Below are 19265 nucleotides of genomic sequence, written 5' to 3'. Positions count from 1 at the left end.
AACTAAGAACAAAAGAAATGTATGACAATCAATTGGGAAAATAAATATTTGAGTTTAAGACTGAAGTGAAAGGTTGAAAATCGCGATTTATTATTTTAAAGGACGACTTGAAACGGCCGAATATTCTCCGCAATGCAAAATTGAAGTGCTTTTTCCTGACATTTGGAATTCAAATTTAACAGAATAAAAACGTGGTGGTGGTACTAGTAATTGTTACAAATTTATTTTGATATAAACATTGTGAAAAACAAAGATTCTAAAGAAGCATTTCAGCTCACTCTCGGCTTGGCTTTGCGAACGAAGATTTAAGGAAGTAATCCACTTATGCTGCAGACAGAGAACCATGTACGACAATTTACGAGAACAATTCCAGTTTAATAGTACAATGATAACTTGCAGTGCGAACAATGCTTTCCTTATACGAGGCCGCAAATGAACTTTAAAGGCGATTCATTTAGAGAAGGAATTGCTCAAAATCAAATGTGTTTTAAAATAATATTGTCAGGCATTCAAGAACGAACAGCAACTTAATTTATAACGACTGATAGAGCTCGTGACTTTATCGGCATGACAATTCTACTTGCGCTTTGGTAAACACTGTTAACAATGTTAAACACGATCATTTTTTGGTCATCAATGTTCGAAGCTTGACCAAAATCTATATAAACATGCACCACTTTTTTGTCTGTATAACTGATATAAGTACAATGTTAAACATGGAGGTGAATGAAAAAATATCATCGCCTAGGGTAAACTAGTGTCTTGCTACACCATTTAATATGGAAAATTAACGTTTAGAACAGAGAAAACACAATTAATTTTTCAGGTGACTGAAAATATTTGCGAGCGTTGTTTGGTTTCTGGCCCTATCCCCCACTCGGGGGGAAGGAACTAAGCTGGTTGTTTGGTTTCGATACGTACTTGCATGTCCGGGCACAAGTGCACTCAAGCCTTGAGAGAAATGTCATGTTTTCGATGTAGCGATGTTTCACTGACATGGATTTCAAAGTGTAGTTTGAGTATTTTCTTTTTCTCAAGAAAACAACAGTTTGTTGCACGTGAATAAAGTTTTTGTGTCAGTATTCAAACAAACAACGAACAAATAACATTCCAGCCAGAATAAATACGTGACGCTAGTCTCGCAGGGTAGCTGAAATGATAAATTGAAGTAATGGTCGTTACATTTTAAAACAAACAGCGAAAAAAAAAAAAGTGGACCCTGAGAAAAATAGATAAATAAAACAAGTACACAGGTCAAAAGGTGTCAAAACTACTGTTTATACATATGAAATGTAATAATGAAATGGAAAATAGATAAAATAGAATCGAAAACTTTAGAAAGCTTTAAATTTTCATAGTATGTTAATTGCTGCACGCGCAGTTTCCCGCTTCCTTGGAATGTCGTTTTTCGTAAAAAATAAACAATCTTCAATCTAAGCAGGAGCCATAACCGGGGACGGAGACCGTAAGTCTCGGGATCTGCGCGCACCTAATGATATGGGGCACTTTTGCTATTTTTAGAACAAATTGCGCCACCCTGACGACATACATCCGCGCGGATCCACGCACACGTCGTGGGCTCTCGCGTGGATGTTGTTTAAAGAATAAAGTTTATGTAAGAAGCCTCTCTACTCTGGTATCGAGGTAATTTGTGAATTTCTCAAACAGTGCTTAATCATAACCAAAACCTGTTTTTGATAGTTCCTTATTATTTCTGCTCGTTTGGCAAGTTTGCAAAAGTTTTTTGAAGGAAAGTCTGACGCGTACAAGTAGCTCCAGGGCGTGCACTTTAAAGCCCGAGTCGGTGTTTTCAATTGTAGCTAATTGTCAACAAATCTTGACAAAGATTTCTTTCGTTATCTTTTGTGCTGAGATTCTGCGACAATTTTCACCAACGCCAAAAGGCTACTATCATGTGTGTTTCTTCAACGTAGTGAAATTTTACACAGCTGCGAAAATAAAATAGACAAGGAGTTTTGATAACTCAGCCAACAAAATCGAAACCGTTATTCGAGTTGAATAAAGAAAGCCTCATCGTAACTTTGCTGATTATTCCTGCTGTATTCACATATTTTCAGCTAAGCAGTTTAATATGTTCTCAAACATTTATCAACCTTGAACATATTTAAAAACAGGAGATATTATTGCGGAAGTCCAATTTGTCATGTTTACTGACTGTACAAAACACGCATCGGCGGGCGCTCTTATTCATCGACATCAGACAATTTATTGAATTTTTACGCAAACAAAGCCTAGCCGTATCTACAGACGTAAACTTATTGGGCCTTGATGAAATGTCAAGTGTTGCTTACAATTCAGGGGAAATGAAAACTTGCAATTTTTTACTACTTTTCGGTGGCGATAGACTCTGGCGAAATCTCCGCAAGCGTGTGGCAAGAGGAGGGAAACTTTGAAGTCCTAAAACGCTGCAATATCCAAATTTTTCCAAATAGTTTTTTTGCTGTGTTACGGAAAAGCTGTTAATCTTCAGCATATGTGAAATTTTGAGTAAAGTAATGTGGAACTCTTGTAAAAGAAGCAGCGGAACACAACTTGGTCTGAGTGAAAAAAAACGGGACATACCTAAATTCGACACTGCCTTACTTCAGTCGAATTGAAGCAGCTTACGACGAAAATACTTTAGCAAAATTCCAACAGACATAAATGTATTGAGTTGTGGGCCAAAAGCATAAAACATGTCGGTAGTTTCGGATGCCATTTCTCCCGCGCTACAACCGCAAAAATCCTCGCAGCATGTACGCGCACTTTCCGCACACGATGGCGCAACTTGTTCTAAAAATGAAAAAAATCGTCCTATATCATAGGGACAGCCCCAGTACTAGAAATGGCGCGTGCTTACGGTCTCCGTCCCCGATTATGGCTCCTGATCTAAGCTCATTTTAGCAACTCAGTGTATAATTGTCACATCGATTCGACATAGGGAAGATTAGTAAAAAGTTATTGCATTGAAAAACGTTATTATCAGAAGTTAGAAACTAGTCTCACTTAGTGCAGGAACCGTGATTTTACAAAAAGTATTTACAAGCAGTATTAGTGAGGAAAAGTTTCAAGACATAATTATCATTAAGGTTTAAATTTTGCTTTGGAACTTTTGAACAAACCTTTTGAATTTTAATCATATTCGTCTATGCTTTTCATCTGTTATATGGAGTTCTTAAAAATGAAACAAATTTTAGAACATGCAAAGGGTGAAGGTTAACTGAGAGTGTCTCTTTCCATGTTTATCAAATTATAAATGCGGTATAGTGATAAAACATATATGCAGTATGTGGTGCTTAATCATCTAGAAATGTTAATTTTCGTGCAATAACTTGTCAGGTAAAAATGATATCGTGCTTTCGAAAAGGACCTCCATCTCGGATTTCACAATTTTGCAAATATGTCAAAAAGCTTGAAAATACTAAAACATATGGCGATTCAGATTTTTCTTTTTTTAATTAAGACTTTGTAAAAACCAAAAAAATCTCTAAAACATAGACTTGAACTTAGAAAAGTACACCAAAATTCGTAAAACACCTTTGAGTGTGCTTGTTTGCCACAGGAACGTCAAGAAAAGCAATGAACTAATTGACGAAACAAAACGTTCCCTGATTGTTTTAACAAGGAGTTACCAAGTTTAGTTATTTATATTGACCTGCGTTTTCACTTTATCAAGATACTGGAAAGAGCATTGACCTAAATCCTGTTTCGATGGCAATACTTAAAATGAGATAAGAAAGTACTTAAACACAATACATTTGAACATAGTTAATAGAGGGAAATGGTTATGAATAATGGTAAATTTCTTTGTTGTATGTTTTTGTTGGCTTATTTGAGGGGGGGGGGGGGGGGTAGGGGAGATTGACCCTGCACAAAATGTGGAAAAAGTGCAAAAAGTGGTTATGTGTCCTCATAGAACTAACCAATAGAAACATTGCGATTACGTAATTCATGCGCAGTCTAGGAGCATAAAACAAAAAGATGTACAGGGTCAAAGACCTTCCAACATAACTCTTACCCTGTTTGTTTGCTTTTTTGATGTTTGCTGGGATTCTTAACCATTTCCTCTATAAACTATTTTTTGAACAAATACAACTGTCTTAAGGATATGCTTGAAATTGTATCGATGACCTATAAGAAACTGGAACCGAGAATCAAACACGTAACCGTGAGGAAATTTAGTCGTGGACATGTTAACAGGTCGTTGATAATTTGCAGCAGGATATCATTTCACATCATTGCTGATAAAGGCTGTATTTTTACCCCGCATTTGTAAGTCTATTTCTTAACTGGTCGGTAATAGCAGATCGAGTTTTGATGTTGTTTCCGAAGCAATATTTGTTTTTCAACTCCTTGGCAGGCAAGTGTACTATGGTTTCTGATAGTTAAATAAGCGACGCTTTGGTAAGCAGTGAAAACACAAGGTCAATTTGAAAGGACCGACGTAACCTAATAAAAAAAAAAAGAAGTACCGGACCCTGTCCCTGCAAAGGATGTAATTGGACTTGGTGATGTCAGGCTACTGACAAAAACGCTAGGCTGATAAAATGGTTTGAGAACGACATAATCAATTCATATATTTCGAAAAGCTTAAAAAAACGCCTAGTGCCTTGAAAAGATTGCAGAAGCTGATTTTTCAGTTTTACATTCTTTTATCAATAATATCAATACTTTTGAAGCATGAATCAGTGGTACCCTATTAAAAGTTAAAGGGACACAGTCAGCTGAAGCACATGCGCATTAGATACCATTTGATTTCATAGTTAATTTGCATATCACAGACACACGATCCATACTGTTTTAAACCAAATGTGATAAAAAACTATCAAAGGATGAGCAAAAGCCCACTCAAAAACAGGTTTTTCAGTAAACGATTGAAAATCAAGCAAAACACTGCGAAGATTGAAGCGGATTTCTAGATGTACTCGACGAGTATTTTCGATTTCAGGTTGAGGTGAACTTTTTCAAAGTAAGAAAACTAGTGTCCAGGTCAGCGCGGTCCCAAAGCCCACTGTGTCCCTTTAAGGATACCAAAAACATGAAAAACCATCTTTAACAAGAGGTGCTGTTTTCTGTAAGAGATAATCCAACCAAGTTTTAACACAGCGGAGCAGGGCTTAAGTTTGTATCACTCGACTTCAGTTTGCAGAGAAATATTGAGCCACGGCCCATCCAAGGATGCGAATAAGACAAGTGGAAATGAATATGTCAGTTTCTTTCTTAAGATTTGTTAAGTGCGGTTCAGAAAACCTGAAAAAAGACATTAAATGCAAGTCATTTCTTCCCTACTGGTTCAGATCGAGGCAGAGCGTGTTGTTGATCATAAGTAAGGAAACAAGGTCGTGTCAACATGCCAGCAGAAGTAAATAGTTGCTGCAAAGTTAAAATTTTAACTTTGAAAATTAAATTTACAATTTTAACTTTAAAATTTTTAGGTCCAAAAATGTTTTCTAACAAAAGAATTCACAAAGTCAATCAGTCTTCATAATGATTTCATGAAAACGTTTAATTGTGATCACTCTTGATCATTATGTAAGAATTAATAACCAACAGTTATTGTGCTTGACAACGGTACAGTAATCTTTTTATCACTAGTACAAATCTAACGGATTAGACTAATGCAATACTGCATTCTGATTGGCTAAGGTATATCTTGTACGATCACCCACTACTATTCAGTGATTGAAGATTGTCTGCAAAATAGGGACATTTTTTTCTCGCTTCACCGAAGTTTTGGAAGGGAATTTAGAAATATTGAATGGATAATCAAGTTCTCCAGAAGGCTGAAACAAGGCCATTTGCTGTCACAGCACTCGAAATTTTAGAGAAAAAAAGATAATCGCTCGGACAAAGCTCAAAGATGGACTCAAAAGACAGTTCAATCTGCCCTCGATAACACTATGGAGACCTTTTAAAGTGTAGAGATTTAATTGGCAATCATTTAGCAAGAGTTCTATATTTAACAACTAGTTTATTTTGCTTAGTATTTGTTTATATATTTTTTTCTGAAGCCAAAAGCTAGCGTTACCTTGTGAACATTTCATTATACATGTAAGCATCGTAAGTTTTATTTGGAAAAAATATATTGAACAAGTAGCAGAGTATCGCAGCAGCACCCTCACTCCGACAGTTCATCACATAATAATACATGTTGATTGTGCGTGACACATTCTGATGAACTGTTAATATTTGATTCTATCAACAGGTGGCTTGAGGAATAGTAAGGAAAGTGAACAATGATACACCACAGCGAACAACTGGCTACAAGACAAATGCAGAAACACTTTCAAATAAACTCTCTTTGAGCTTGGAAATAAACTTTAAGAAAAGCACCTGTACTCCGTTTATCGTAAATCTGTCGATCCTCATAGTAAGTTACGATGGAATAGTTGATTAACAAATGAAGCGGAATATATAATATCAAGTCTGTATGAGGGAAGAATAAAAAGAGAGATTTTCGCAAATAACGAAAGTAAACTTAGCTGCTGTAAGGAAGGTGCAAAGAGCAAATTAAAGATTAGACGGCAATACGCTCTCACACCTTCCTGTGATAAAATATTATTTAGAAAATAACTGTAGAAAAAAAATATGCCGCAGAACCAGAAAGGTGAATGCGGTTAAACCTGTGTCGTTGTCCTTTACTTTGCATTTAAATTCAGTTTAATCCAATGAACATTGCTCATTCCCAAAGCAGAGGGCAATGCCAGAAAAAAATCGTCAGATAATCAAAAAATCGTGAGATACCCCTACACGAGCCATTTTGCACAGTAGTTTATCTTCGGCCAAAAATCCCCCACCATCTTAAAGGGGAAGATTGTTCGAAGAGTCTTAATTCCTGTCCTCCCAAACCCCCACTCCCCTGAATGAAACAATCGCGAAGGAGGATTAAATCTCATCCATAATCCTTTACTTTCCTAGAGAGAATATTTGGAGAGGAAGTTTAACTCTCATCTATAATCCTCCAATTGTCCTTTAAAGTTCAAAAAGGGGTTGTAATATGAGTTAAACCTCCTCCCAAAGTACTTTTCTCTGAGAGGGTTAAAGGTTAAGAAGTAGCGGTAAGACTAAAGTACACTGTGTCGACACTATGGGCACAAATAAGCCGTCTAGTCTTACAGCCATTTCCTAAACCTTGACCATCTTAAAGAAAATTACTTTGGGAGGAAGTTTTACTCAAAATATAACCATTTTTGACTTTTAAGGAAAGATTAAGAGATTATGGTTAAGACTTACACTTCGCTCCAAATCTCCTTCCTAGGAAAGCAAAGGATTATGAAAGAAATTTCTTTCTCACGTGGGATTATTTCATTCAGGGGAGTGGATGTTTAAGGAACAGAAATTAACGCTCTTTGAACAATATTCCCCAGTAAGATAGTGGGAAAATGTGGCCAAAACATAAACCACTGTGCCCAAAACATCGTGTAAGGGTATCTCTCACTGACGATTTTCTTAAGGCATTGCGCTCCGCTTTGAGAATACAAAAGGTACCTTGGATTCAACTAAATTATAATGCAAAGTAATTCTCCTTCAAAGCAAGGTGGAGGAAAATCACTCTTATTAATAAAAACATTGGCACCTTGTTTATTACGATTTCTGGAGTAATTAACTAAATTGAATATATGAATAAATTACCAGGGAAAAAGAGTCATCTTGCTCCCTACTACCTCCTCTGGGGAGGAGCAAGGAGGGAAAAAGAGTCATCTTGCTCCCTACTACCTCCTCTGGGGAGGAGCAAGGAGGGAAAAAGAGTCATCTTGCTCCCTACTACCTCCTCTGGGGAGGAGCAAGGAGGGAAAAAGAGTCATCTTGCTCCCTACTACCTCCTCTGGGGAGGAGCAAGGAGGGAAAAAGAGTCATCTTGCTCCCTACTACCTCCTCTGGGGAGGAGCAAGGAGGGAAAAAGAGTCATCTTGCTCCCTACTACCTCCTCTGGGGAGGAGCAAGGAGGGAAAAAGAGTCATCTTGCTCCCTACTACCTCCTCTGGGGAGGAGCAAGGAGGGAAAAAGAGTCATCTTGCTCCCTACTACCTCCTCTGGGGAGGAGCAAGGAGGGAAAAAGAGTCATCTTGCTCCCTACTACCTCCTCTGGGGAGGAGCAAGGAGGGAAAAAGAGTCATCTTGCTCCCTACTACCTCCTCTGGGGAGGAGCAAGGAGGGAAAAAGAGTCATCTTGCTCCCTACTACCTCCTCTGGGGAGGAGCAAGGAGGGAAAAAGAGTCATCTTGCTCCCTACTACCTCCTCTGGGGAGGAGCAAGGAGGGAAAAAGAGTCATCTTGCTCCCTACTACCTCCTCTGGGGAGGAGCAAGGAGGGAAAAAGAGTCATCTTGCTCCCTACTACCTCCTCTGGGGAGGAGCAAGGAGGGAAAAAGAGTCATCTTGCTCCCTACTACCTCCTCTGGGGAGGAGCAAGGAGGGAAAAAGAGTCATCTTGCTCCCTACTACCTCCTCTGGGGAGGAGCAAGGAGGGAAAAAGAGTCATCTTGCTCCCTACTACCTCCTCTGGGGAGGAGCAAGGAGGGAAAAAGAGTCATCTTGCTCCCTACTACCTCCTCTGGGGAGGAGCAAGGAGGGAAAAAGAGTCATCTTGCTCCCTACTACCTCCTCTGGGGAGGAGCAAGGAGGGAAAAAGAGTCATCTTGCTCCCTACTACCTCCTCTGGGGAGGAGCAAGGAGGGAAAAAGAGTCATCTTGCTCCCTACTACCTCCTCTGGGGAGGAGCAAGGAGGGAAAAAGAGTCATCTTGCTCCCTACTACCTCCTCTGGGGAGGAGCAAGGAGGGAAAAAGAGTCATCTTGCTCCCTACTACCTCCTCTGGGGAGGAGCAAGGAGGGAAAAAGAGTCATCTTGCTCCCTACTACCTCCTCTGGGGAGGAGCAAGGAGGGAAAAAGAGTCATCTTGCTCCCTACTACCTCCTCTGGGGAGGAGCAAGGAGGGAAAAAGAGTCATCTTGCTCCCTACTACCTCCTCTGGGGAGGAGCAAGGAGGGAAAAAGAGTCATCTTGCTCCCTACTACCTCCTCTGGGGAGGAGCAAGGAGGGAAAAAGAGTCATCTTGCTCCCTACTACCTCCTCTGGGGAGGAGCAAGGAGGGAAAAAGAGTCATCTTGCTCCCTACTACCTCCTCTGGGGAGGAGCAAGGAGGGAAAAAGAGTCATCTTGCTCCCTACTACCTCCTCTGGGGAGGAGCAAGGAGGGAAAAAGAGTCATCTTGCTCCCTACTACCTCCTCTGGGGAGGAGCAAGGAGGGAAAAAGAGTCATCTTGCTCCCTACTACCTCCTCTGGGGAGGAGCAAGGAGGGAAAAAGAGTCATCTTGCTCCCTACTACCTCCTCTGGGGAGGAGCAAGGAGGGAAAAAGAGTCATCTTGCTCCCTACTACCTCCTCTGGGGAGGAGCAAGGAGGGAAAAAGAGTCATCTTGCTCCCTACTACCTCCTCTGGGGAGGAGCAAGGAGGGAAAAAGAGTCATCTTGCTCCCTACTACCTCCTCTGGGGAGGAGCAAGGAGGGAAAAAGAGTCATCTTGCTCCCTACTACCTCCTCTGGGGAGGAGCAAGGAGGGAAAAAGAGTCATCTTGCTCCCTACTACCTCCTCTGGGGAGGAGCAAGGAGGGAAAAAGAGTCATCTTGCTCCCTACTACCTCCTCTGGGGAGGAGCAAGGAGGGAAAAAGAGTCATCTTGCTCCCTACTACCTCCTCTGGGGAGGAGCAAGGAGGGAAAAAGAGTCATCTTGCTCCCTACTACCTCCTCTGGGGAGGAGCAAGGAGGGAAAAAGAGTCATCTTGCTCCCTACTACCTCCTCTGGGGAGGAGCAAGGAGGGAAAAAGAGTCATCTTGCTCCCTACTACCTCCTCTGGGGAGGAGCAAGGAGGGAAAAAGAGTCATCTTGCTCCCTACTACCTCCTCTGGGGAGGAGCAAGGAGGGAAAAAGAGTCATCTTGCTCCCTACTACCTCCTCTGGGGAGGAGCAAGGAGGGAAAAAGAGTCATCTTGCTCCCTACTACCTCCTCTGGGGAGGAGCAAGGAGGGAAAAAGAGTCATCTTGCTCCCTACTACCTCCTCTGGGGAGGAGCAAGGAGGGAAAAAGAGTCATCTTGCTCCCTACTACCTCCTCTGGGGAGGAGCAAGGAGGGAAAAAGAGTCATCTTGCTCCCTACTACCTCCTCTGGGGAGGAGCAAGGAGGGAAAAAGAGTCATCTTGCTCCCTACTACCTCCTCTGGGGAGGAGCAAGGAGGGAAAAAGAGTCATCTTGCTCCCTACTACCTCCTCTGGGGAGGAGCAAGGAGGGAAAAAGAGTCATCTTGCTCCCTACTACCTCCTCTGGGGAGGAGCAAGGAGGGAAAAAGAGTCATCTTGCTCCCTACTACCTCCTCTGGGGAGGAGCAAGGAGGGAAAAAGAGTCATCTTGCTCCCTACTACCTCCTCTGGGGAGGAGCAAGGAGGGAAAAAGAGTCATCTTGCTCCCTACTACCTCCTCTGGGGAGGAGCAAGGAGGGAAAAAGAGTCATCTTGCTCCCTACTACCTCCTCTGGGGAGGAGCAAGGAGGGAAAAAGAGTCATCTTGCTCCCTACTACCTCCTCTGGGGAGGAGCAAGGAGGGAAAAAGAGTCATCTTGCTCCCTACTACCTCCTCTGGGGAGGAGCAAGGAGGGAAAAAGAGTCATCTTGCTCCCTACTACCTCCTCTGGGGAGGAGCAAGGAGGGAAAAAGAGTCATCTTGCTCCCTACTACCTCCTCTGGGGAGGAGCAAGGAGGGAAAAAGAGTCATCTTGCTCCCTACTACCTCCTCTGGGGAGGAGCAAGGAGGGAAAAAGAGTCATCTTGCTCCCTACTACCTCCTCTGGGGAGGAGCAAGGAGGGAAAAAGAGTCATCCTGCTCCCTACTACCTCTTCCTCCTCCTCCCAACATGTTGTGTGCGTTTTGCCACCCTGTTACGACGTGTTTCGTGTTTTAGTCTAGTATGAGCCACCAGCACGTAATATGTCGGAACACTTATCAACAGGGTGGCGAAGCGCGCGCAACATGTTACGCGTAGCAATGGTGGGATATGTTGGGTTGACATGTTGCGATCATTAGGGGGCGGGGGGGGTTAGATCTTTATTGATTACGATACTTTGTTTAATTATTTAAGTAATGGACAAGGACACAAGATTTGGCCGCAAGCTTAGTTTGCGGCTTGTTTATATATCTTTTTTCGTTATTTAATGATCTTAAGTTGTAGAAGGTTTCAAGAGCGCTTAGTTGCGAGTCCTTTAATTAGCCCTTACACCTTCTTAACACCAGGAGAGGCTTAACGAAAATTCACTTAGGTATTGTACGTTGATTCACATTGTTTTAGAGAAGAAAATGCTGATGAAAGCTACTTTGCAAGTCTCGTTTATTGATTAAATAGCTTTAAAAAATTCAGTAATGTTTTTCCAAAACGTCACTCAACTCTTTTCGAGGTTTTGCTCACCTCCTTTTTTTAACACTTTATTTTAAGGTGGTTGAATTTAATATTGATAAGTGCTACAGCCCATTTTCTTAACGGATCCGTCTAATCTCTGTGAACCTGTTGACAAGAATTATCATTATTGATCAGTTAGAAGGCAAGTGTAAGTGTTATCTAGACAATTGAAATACGTGTACTGAGACACTATATGCTAATTTACCAACCGTACTGGTTTAACAAGAATGAGTGCAAAAATTTCAAATCTCTATGTCAAGTTTTTTCTCTCTTTAATTTCTTTTCATATACACAAGCTATTCGTATCTTTTGGGTTTGATAGGTTGCCATCAATATTTGGGTGCTACTTTATCACAAAATCCGTTAACCAGGATTCTATTATCATTCTATAGAAAGTCAAGTTAACAACGTCTTATGCTAAAATGAACAAGAACTGTAGATCTACTTGAGCTACCTTAAAAACAGCAAGGAACACACATGGTATCCATGGATACACTGACTAAACTTACGCTAAAAAATTCGGCAATGTTGTCAGATTTGATATCTAGACAATATCCTACACAGTTGCTTTATTTCTTTATTCTCATCAGTTGACTTTTTGAGACTGTTTTAAGACAGCTAGGAGAAATTGTATGTTGATTTCTGGTTCTTGAGAATTGAAAAGTTTATTCAGGTCTACCTTACCGCTATTTTCTACGTGACGAACACATTGCCCTCCCACTGTCAATTTTAAACCTTAATTATTCATAAGACAAAGCATTTAACTTGACTTATTTACTATTTTATAATGTGTCCATGAAATGATCTTTCGAGCTAAATCAAGAACCTCAAATTACTGTTTATTTGTGTAACTGAAGTGTGAAGAAACATATTTTAATTCAACTCAAAATTGGTAGAAAAAGCTCTATTTCGTTTAATTTTGGAGACTGATGGCAAAATCAGATTTGTAAACTGTCTCGCTTGTCAGTTTCCCACTGTCAGACATATTAAACAGTGTGCGTTTATTTTCTCACTGAACTTGTCGTGTATAGTAAGTCATTTTATACAGAGAACGGGTTTGTTGGGGAATTTGATGCCTCGCCGACACCTCTCTCAAGACCGTAGCTAGAAACGCTCCAAACATGCATGGAGTTACCACTTTTTATCGGTACTAACTGGAAAATTTAATATCCGTTCACGACAAACAGAAATATTTTATTATTCTAGGCCATATTCCTTCCAGGAATCTTAAAGGTAGTGAATAATTTTAAAATGCCTTAAGCTATCCCGCAGCATTTCTAACAGAGTGTTGCCAAATTATTTCTGGTTACAATAAAATAATGGAAAATCGAAAACTAATCATTATGGAATAATATAACTTTACTTCTTGTTTACTTTTGCAACAAAGTAGGCAGCACTATTGAACGTTGGAAATGAATAATTAACTTAACTCACGTGTCTGCGTATTGAATATCTTACTTTTTAATTGTCATCGTACACAAAGAAATTTGAAAAAACTCAGAAGTCGAGAGTGAAATTTGCCTTCCATACATAGCAAAAGTGGTTTCGCACGAGAACTCGTTTTCAAACAGGAGGACAAGGTAAACTCGGACATGGCCTATTCACTGCTCCATCAAGACAATGATCCAAAGTTGACAACTTCCTTTTTTCTCATCATCTGGTTGAAATTAATGTTATAATTAACTGAAATTAATTGAAATTCTCATCATCTGCAGAAAGGAGAAATGAGCTGTCGATCACTATTTCTTGGAAATAATAAAGTTCATTTCTATAATCGACATAACACGTTTCAGTGATGAACGACTTTTAAACTTGAATTTGTTATCGCTTTCTAGGAACAATACGTGAAAACTGGAGCGGAGCGAACGCTGGAAAGTCACATCTTCGTTAGCACCGAAATCGCAAAGATGTCTTTCTCTTGAATTTGTAAACAATCCACATCTGAATTACAGCTCAACAGTTTCTCACTTTTTCTTCTACAAATCACCAGTTAAAAACTTCACAACCTTAACTTTTTTTGTACAGGACGCTTAAAGCAAAAGTACTGTTTTTCCTTATCATTTTTCATGTGACTGTACCATGCAAGGAATTAAATTCGCACTCCTGGTATTACTTTGGAATTTTTTCCTATTTTGTCGTTGACCATCTTAGTCGTCATTTCGTTTTTTTAAAAAAACATGCTAAGTCGAGCTGCCAAAAATTGCAGCCGCTTGATTTAATGATCTAAAAAAACGACTGTATTGAGATGAAATCTACACAATATGCGCAAGAACAGTTCTTACAACCTGTCTGTGGGTAATTTATAAATCCAGAATTCCTCAATCAAACGCAACGGTTATTTTGGGAGCATTGATTTCCCTTCTTGAACATGTACTGCAATTTTGGTGTCAAGATTGAACTTAAACAAAGGTTTCAAACACATAAATCCAATTCTTTTTTCTGACCTTTTCTAATAAGAACGCCGCAAAGAGCTTGTAAATTATACATTTCTTCTACCTAGCCTCCTCTTTAACAATGCATAGAGTCAGCTTTCGTCACGACCCACGACTGAAAACAATCTGCTGCTGGTGTTTTGTGGCGCTATTTCAGCCCACAATGCGAGCGATTTGACAAAATAAATCTTACGTTTGATATTTTTTCCACTTAAAAGTACGAATCATTCAATACTTAGCTGCTACATTCTTTCTGGTATATTTTTATATGCGAAAGATGAAAATTTGGCAATAAATATTGTAAATTTTGACATCATGGCAATATCTCATAGTTGATGTATTATTTATTCTCATCACCTGACTCTTTGGCAATGTCTTAATTCAGTCAAGAGATTTAATTGCTGATCCACTGTCAATTTTATAACTTTACTATCCGTTGGCTCATTTGCAATTTTTAAAGCGGCGCCCTTGAAATGAGCTTTCGAGCTGAGTCAAGTCACTTTTTTGTGCAAGTGATGTACGAAGAGTCCGTTTTTAATTCGAAATTGGCAAGAAAGCCGTCTATTTATTTCCCTTTGGGCTGGTATATACGCAGCCAAACAGTTTTGTAAACTCTCTAGCCTGTCACAATTTTTCCTTTGTGAAACATAACCATAATACATTTATTTTTTAGTCATGTGATGCAGTGAACCACCGGATTTGGTTTAGAATTGATGTCTCGCTGACATCTGTCTTCAGACCCTTTTCGTATCAGTTCTAGCTGGAAATTATCCACTCACGAAAATCAGGAACACTTATTGTCTGATGTCACCAAAGAAAAAAAAAATAATAACACAGAAAAAATGCGTTAACTACTCTCGGAATTTCGCTAAAAGAGGCGGAGAAACAAATCATTTGCAAGCAGTTATCCCACAAAGGTAATATGATTATAAATTTGAATTTACGGAAATGTCTTACGAAACACCGCCCTACGCTCCCAGTTACCCGTGTGTTCTAACTTTCAGAACATTAGGGAGCTCAAGCAAACCACGACGGCAACGGCAACGAAAAGGTTTGGACGGAAGGGCAGTCTCAGTCACGTAGAAATTTATTAATCTAAATATTATGTTAATAATGATTGCCTATTTTTTTTTCCAATCTTCTTACATTGCGTAGCACAGTAAAGGCAAGCGCTAATGTGACTTTGACTATTGTTTTCCTATAAAAGAAAAATTGGAAAAGCCAAATAAATGGGTCAAGCTAAAGAAAGAATTTAGCCTTGATGACAAGCAAGTTTCAGAGACATTTCTTCTGCCAGTGAGGGCTGCTAATGAACCGTATCTACGCTCCTTTCGGTACAAAGTGTTGAATTCTGTTCTGTATACTAATGACCGCCTGTGTAAAATAGGTTACGTTTCTAATCCCAACTGCACCTGTCATCAGCTAACGGAAACAATATCCCATTTTAATTAGGTTGTTTTTTTATATTCTCTTTGGCATGAGGTTAATGAAAAATTTTTGAGTAAAATCAAGAGTTGCAGAAGCCTCTCGCTTACATATTGCGACGTTACCGTTGGGTCTTTTGAGGAGGAGAAAGATCTATTTAATTATGTAGTAATTTTAGGAAAATCTTTCTTGTGGACTTGTCGATGTAGAGAAACGTTACCTTCCTTGAGCCACTTCATAAGAATTTAGGCAATTAAATATGAAACTGAAAAACACATATATTTCAAATCGAATAAAACGAATTTGTTTAAAGAATAATAGAAGATCTTTGAGGAAACAATTTTAACTAATAATTAAAGTAGACAACGCTATTATTAAGGAAAATCGTTAAGCTAAATAAGTATCAAGATATAAGAATTGACAAAATCTTTTTTCCTAATTAATTCAATATGGTGTGATTGTTAACTTCTGTAAACCAAACTTTATTCGTTCTTCTGTAACTTAATTGTTGAAAAAAAGAATTGCAATTGATGTAATTGTGGAAATTAAAAAAATCCCAAATAAAGAAAAAAAACATAAAACGGCAACGAAAATGTCACCAAACAAAAGATTTATTGAGTAGAAGAATGGCTGTGCACGTGCATTTTAAATCTTTGCGCATTTTGTAGCCGTGACGTGAAATGAACAGGTCCTGTGCATTTTGAAGAGCGTAGGTCGGGATGGCAAATTTTTTGTATTTCGTTTTGGAATTGATCGCTGGCATTACATATTTAGTTTGAGCAAGTTTTAAGTACTGATTGGCGTACGGAGCAGATGTCCAGATTGTTACGAGATTAGAAATATCATTTTTCTTTTCAGGAGTCGTCCCTGGCGTAGGTATCGTCGTTTAAGCTAACTGTTTCATTTCTTATCTGCAACTCAAAATTCATTCTTTCATGTATGAAAAACAGAGGTTTTCGCATGCAGTTTGTAATGAAATTGAAAACAAAGTAATGAGTTTAAAACCAGTCAAGAAGTATGATCTTTTAAGTCGATTTCAGTAAACGACAGAAATTCCATTTATTAATTATATAAACTGTGTTTTTTTTTTCCAAGGATTTCCAGTTCCACTTCTAACTGACCTTTTATCATGTCTTTAATATCGATGTGTTAACACAGTTTTAATTTTCGGTCTATGATCAGCTATAATAATTCAAGATGCATTCTTTAAAACTAATATTTTCTGAATATTTTAGCACATTGGAATGTCATTCAAAACGTTTTTTCCCAAGTAAGTACAATTTTGTTTTGTTGTTAATTTAACTTCGGTACGTTTTCGGCTAACATTGTATCACGGAAATTTGATGAGAGAAACTTTATTCTTAGAAAGAGAACTCATCGCCGCAAATTGCGAAAAAGCGTTTTCTCCGCGAAATTTAACCTGTAGACCTAAATTAGGTCATAGCTATGTTTTTTGAAACTTTTCGGTCTTTCTGATCTATCTACGAATCTGTGAAAGATTTAATCCTCCAAAGGCATTGTACAGATTTTGAAGGGCCAATGTCCAAATATATTCTGAAATCCCCTATCGACGGTCACTGTTTTGGCTGTTTTTCATTCTTTTTTGGGGGTGGGTTGGCGGTGGAGGGTCAGTTGCAGTATCAAAAACAGTATCCTTACGTGCTTTCATAAGCATGACGTTACGGAAAAAAAATTTACTCAGGGCTCCATAGATGTAAACATTATGCAAGTAAAAACTAATTAGTTAATTTCAAAGGCACTTCAATAAACTTGTATACTGTGGTATTGGTGTAAGTCATATTGCCAAATCCTGTGTTAAAAATTTCCAGTGACGGTATAAAAGTTGTTTCATGGTCTCCTCTTACAATTGCTCACCAAGTTCATTCAATAATCTCCCTCCAAGTAATTAAGAAGGAATCCACAAGGCGTTCGAGTAACAAGTGATGGAAAAAAAAAACTTTGTACCGAGATTATTCACATCGTATAGCAAACTTCTGTGCGACTGTTTCAAATATCTTCTTAAAGGAAATTATTTTTAACAACACCAAATGTCTAAAACAGATTTTGAAGTTCATATGAAACACTAGAAATTACTGGTGAAATGAAACTGATGATGACATGTTACCTTTGTTTGCACAACTTCTCTGAACTTTGAAATTTATTTTCTCACGTTTCCATGGGAAATTGTTTTCGGGGGTTATTTCAGGCGACTATTTAAATCTCAAGCTTTTAGAAAATGCAAAAAGGACTGTAATATGCTTACAAACATTCTGGAATAAGGTTTTTGTCCAATAAAAACTGAAATTGGTCGATTTCCTCTCGGATTTTGTCTTAATTATTATTGTAGAACTAATTAATGATTAGATCTGAATAAAGAGACTTTATTCCATGCTCATCTCAATGGAACGTTTTCACGTGACGTCATCAAGTTTTAAAATCCAAACCTAAAGGGCCACCAGAGTTTCTATCCTCACCAGGCATAAGAGGTGCGAAAAGTATATATCTTCACAACATTTCAGCGGAATAACGTCCTTCGTTTGGAAACAACTGCATTTTGAATTTTAGAGTTATGGCAGTGCGGGACATAAAGCTACGATCGCGTTTGTCGATATACTTATCTCATGATTGTTACCCCTTTGTGGAATAAAAAAAGTAGTATTAAAGTGTTAATTTATAGGTTTGTGCAGTGCAGGCAAACAGTGGCCTAGATAATCAAGTAGGCTCCAGATTATCAAACTATTTTCCGGCCGCCATATTAGCGAATCTTTGCCGACTTACTTGCTGACATCTTTCCTCATTAACATACCACTTTGCACGGAGAAGGTATCACGCTAGACACGAATTGACTACAACAATTTAAAGAGCTTGTGAAACTTAGTAACTGGTGAAGCTTTTGGCTCTTTGGGTGTAATATTCGAGGAGAAATTGGCTTTCAAAAACTGCAAAATTTCTCGGTGGCAGAAGCGCTAAATGAGCTTATACATTCTTCGTAAAATTTTGAGCTTTTAAACCCGCGTCGCTCAAAACGTATGCAATACATCGAGTTCAAATTCCTTGACACAGTTGATCGTGCTATGCCCTTTCAATATTCAGAACTAGTATTTTGGTAGGTCCATCAGAAACTCTTTAACTTATGGAGCAAATATTCCAAACAAAGATTCGTGCACCATGTAGGTACACCAATATGGCGGCACCATACTGGGCTCTGTAAATTTGTGCAAAACATTTAGGCGAATATCTGAAGTTTGGTATAGCGCATAGACCTAAAACCTACAGGTGCCTTCTTTATTTATCTTCTCTAAGATCGCATTTTCTTGTTTGTTTGTTTGTTTTTTTATGGCATGTCAGTAAAAACGATCTATTATAATCAGGATATCTGACTAGCTGTGCCCATGATTTTTTAAAGATTCAAAACCTTCTTTACTCGACAAAAACAAAACAAAACAGCCTTTCCAAAATTTTTTAAAGATTCAAAATCCTTCTTTACTCGACAAAAACACACAAAAAACAGAAGAAGCCCTTTTTAGAGCGATCCCTAAACGTGCAAACAGATTCGATTCGCGCAAAGGTATTCACTTGAAGAATTTGTGATCCTTTGTTATTATGTTAATTTGTAGAGACTATAGAAATCAAATCATCGATATCGCATTATTTGTTCACTTTGCCGTGAGAATGGTGTCACGATGACACCGAAACGTCGGCTTTTAACGTTGATCTTACTTTAAATTTTAAAAGTAATTTTAATACGGTTGTACTCAAACAGCACTTGCGATGTACGAGAAGTGACGAACTGGAAGATTAAAACCTTTCAATTAAGATACTTCACTTTATATTCTCGAGAATACTGCTCAAATGTAAACGGTTTATACATGCAAAACAACAATTCGATGTATCATTCATCTCAGGCTTAATGGGAAAACTAGCGAGCATTCACGAGATGATTTTATTGATAAGCGGCGC

At 38.7% G+C, this 19265-nt stretch overlaps 1 pseudogene; it reads left to right on the top strand.

Moving 5' to 3' along the window:
• The first annotated feature begins 567 nt into the window (after positions 1-567).
• Positions 568-11037, top strand: LOC149104105 (uncharacterized; annotated as a pseudogene).
• The last annotated feature ends 8228 nt before the right edge of the window (positions 11038-19265 follow it).

The sequence above is a fragment of the Orbicella faveolata genome, unplaced genomic scaffold (genome assembly GCF_042242905.1).
Source record: "Orbicella faveolata isolate gen_17 unplaced genomic scaffold, um_ofav_v1 contig_35, whole genome shotgun sequence".
NCBI classification, from domain to species: domain Eukaryota; kingdom Metazoa; phylum Cnidaria; class Anthozoa; order Scleractinia; family Merulinidae; genus Orbicella; species Orbicella faveolata.
The sequence above is the reverse complement of the archived record's forward strand: the minus strand, read 5'-3'. Positions and strand labels throughout refer to the sequence as shown.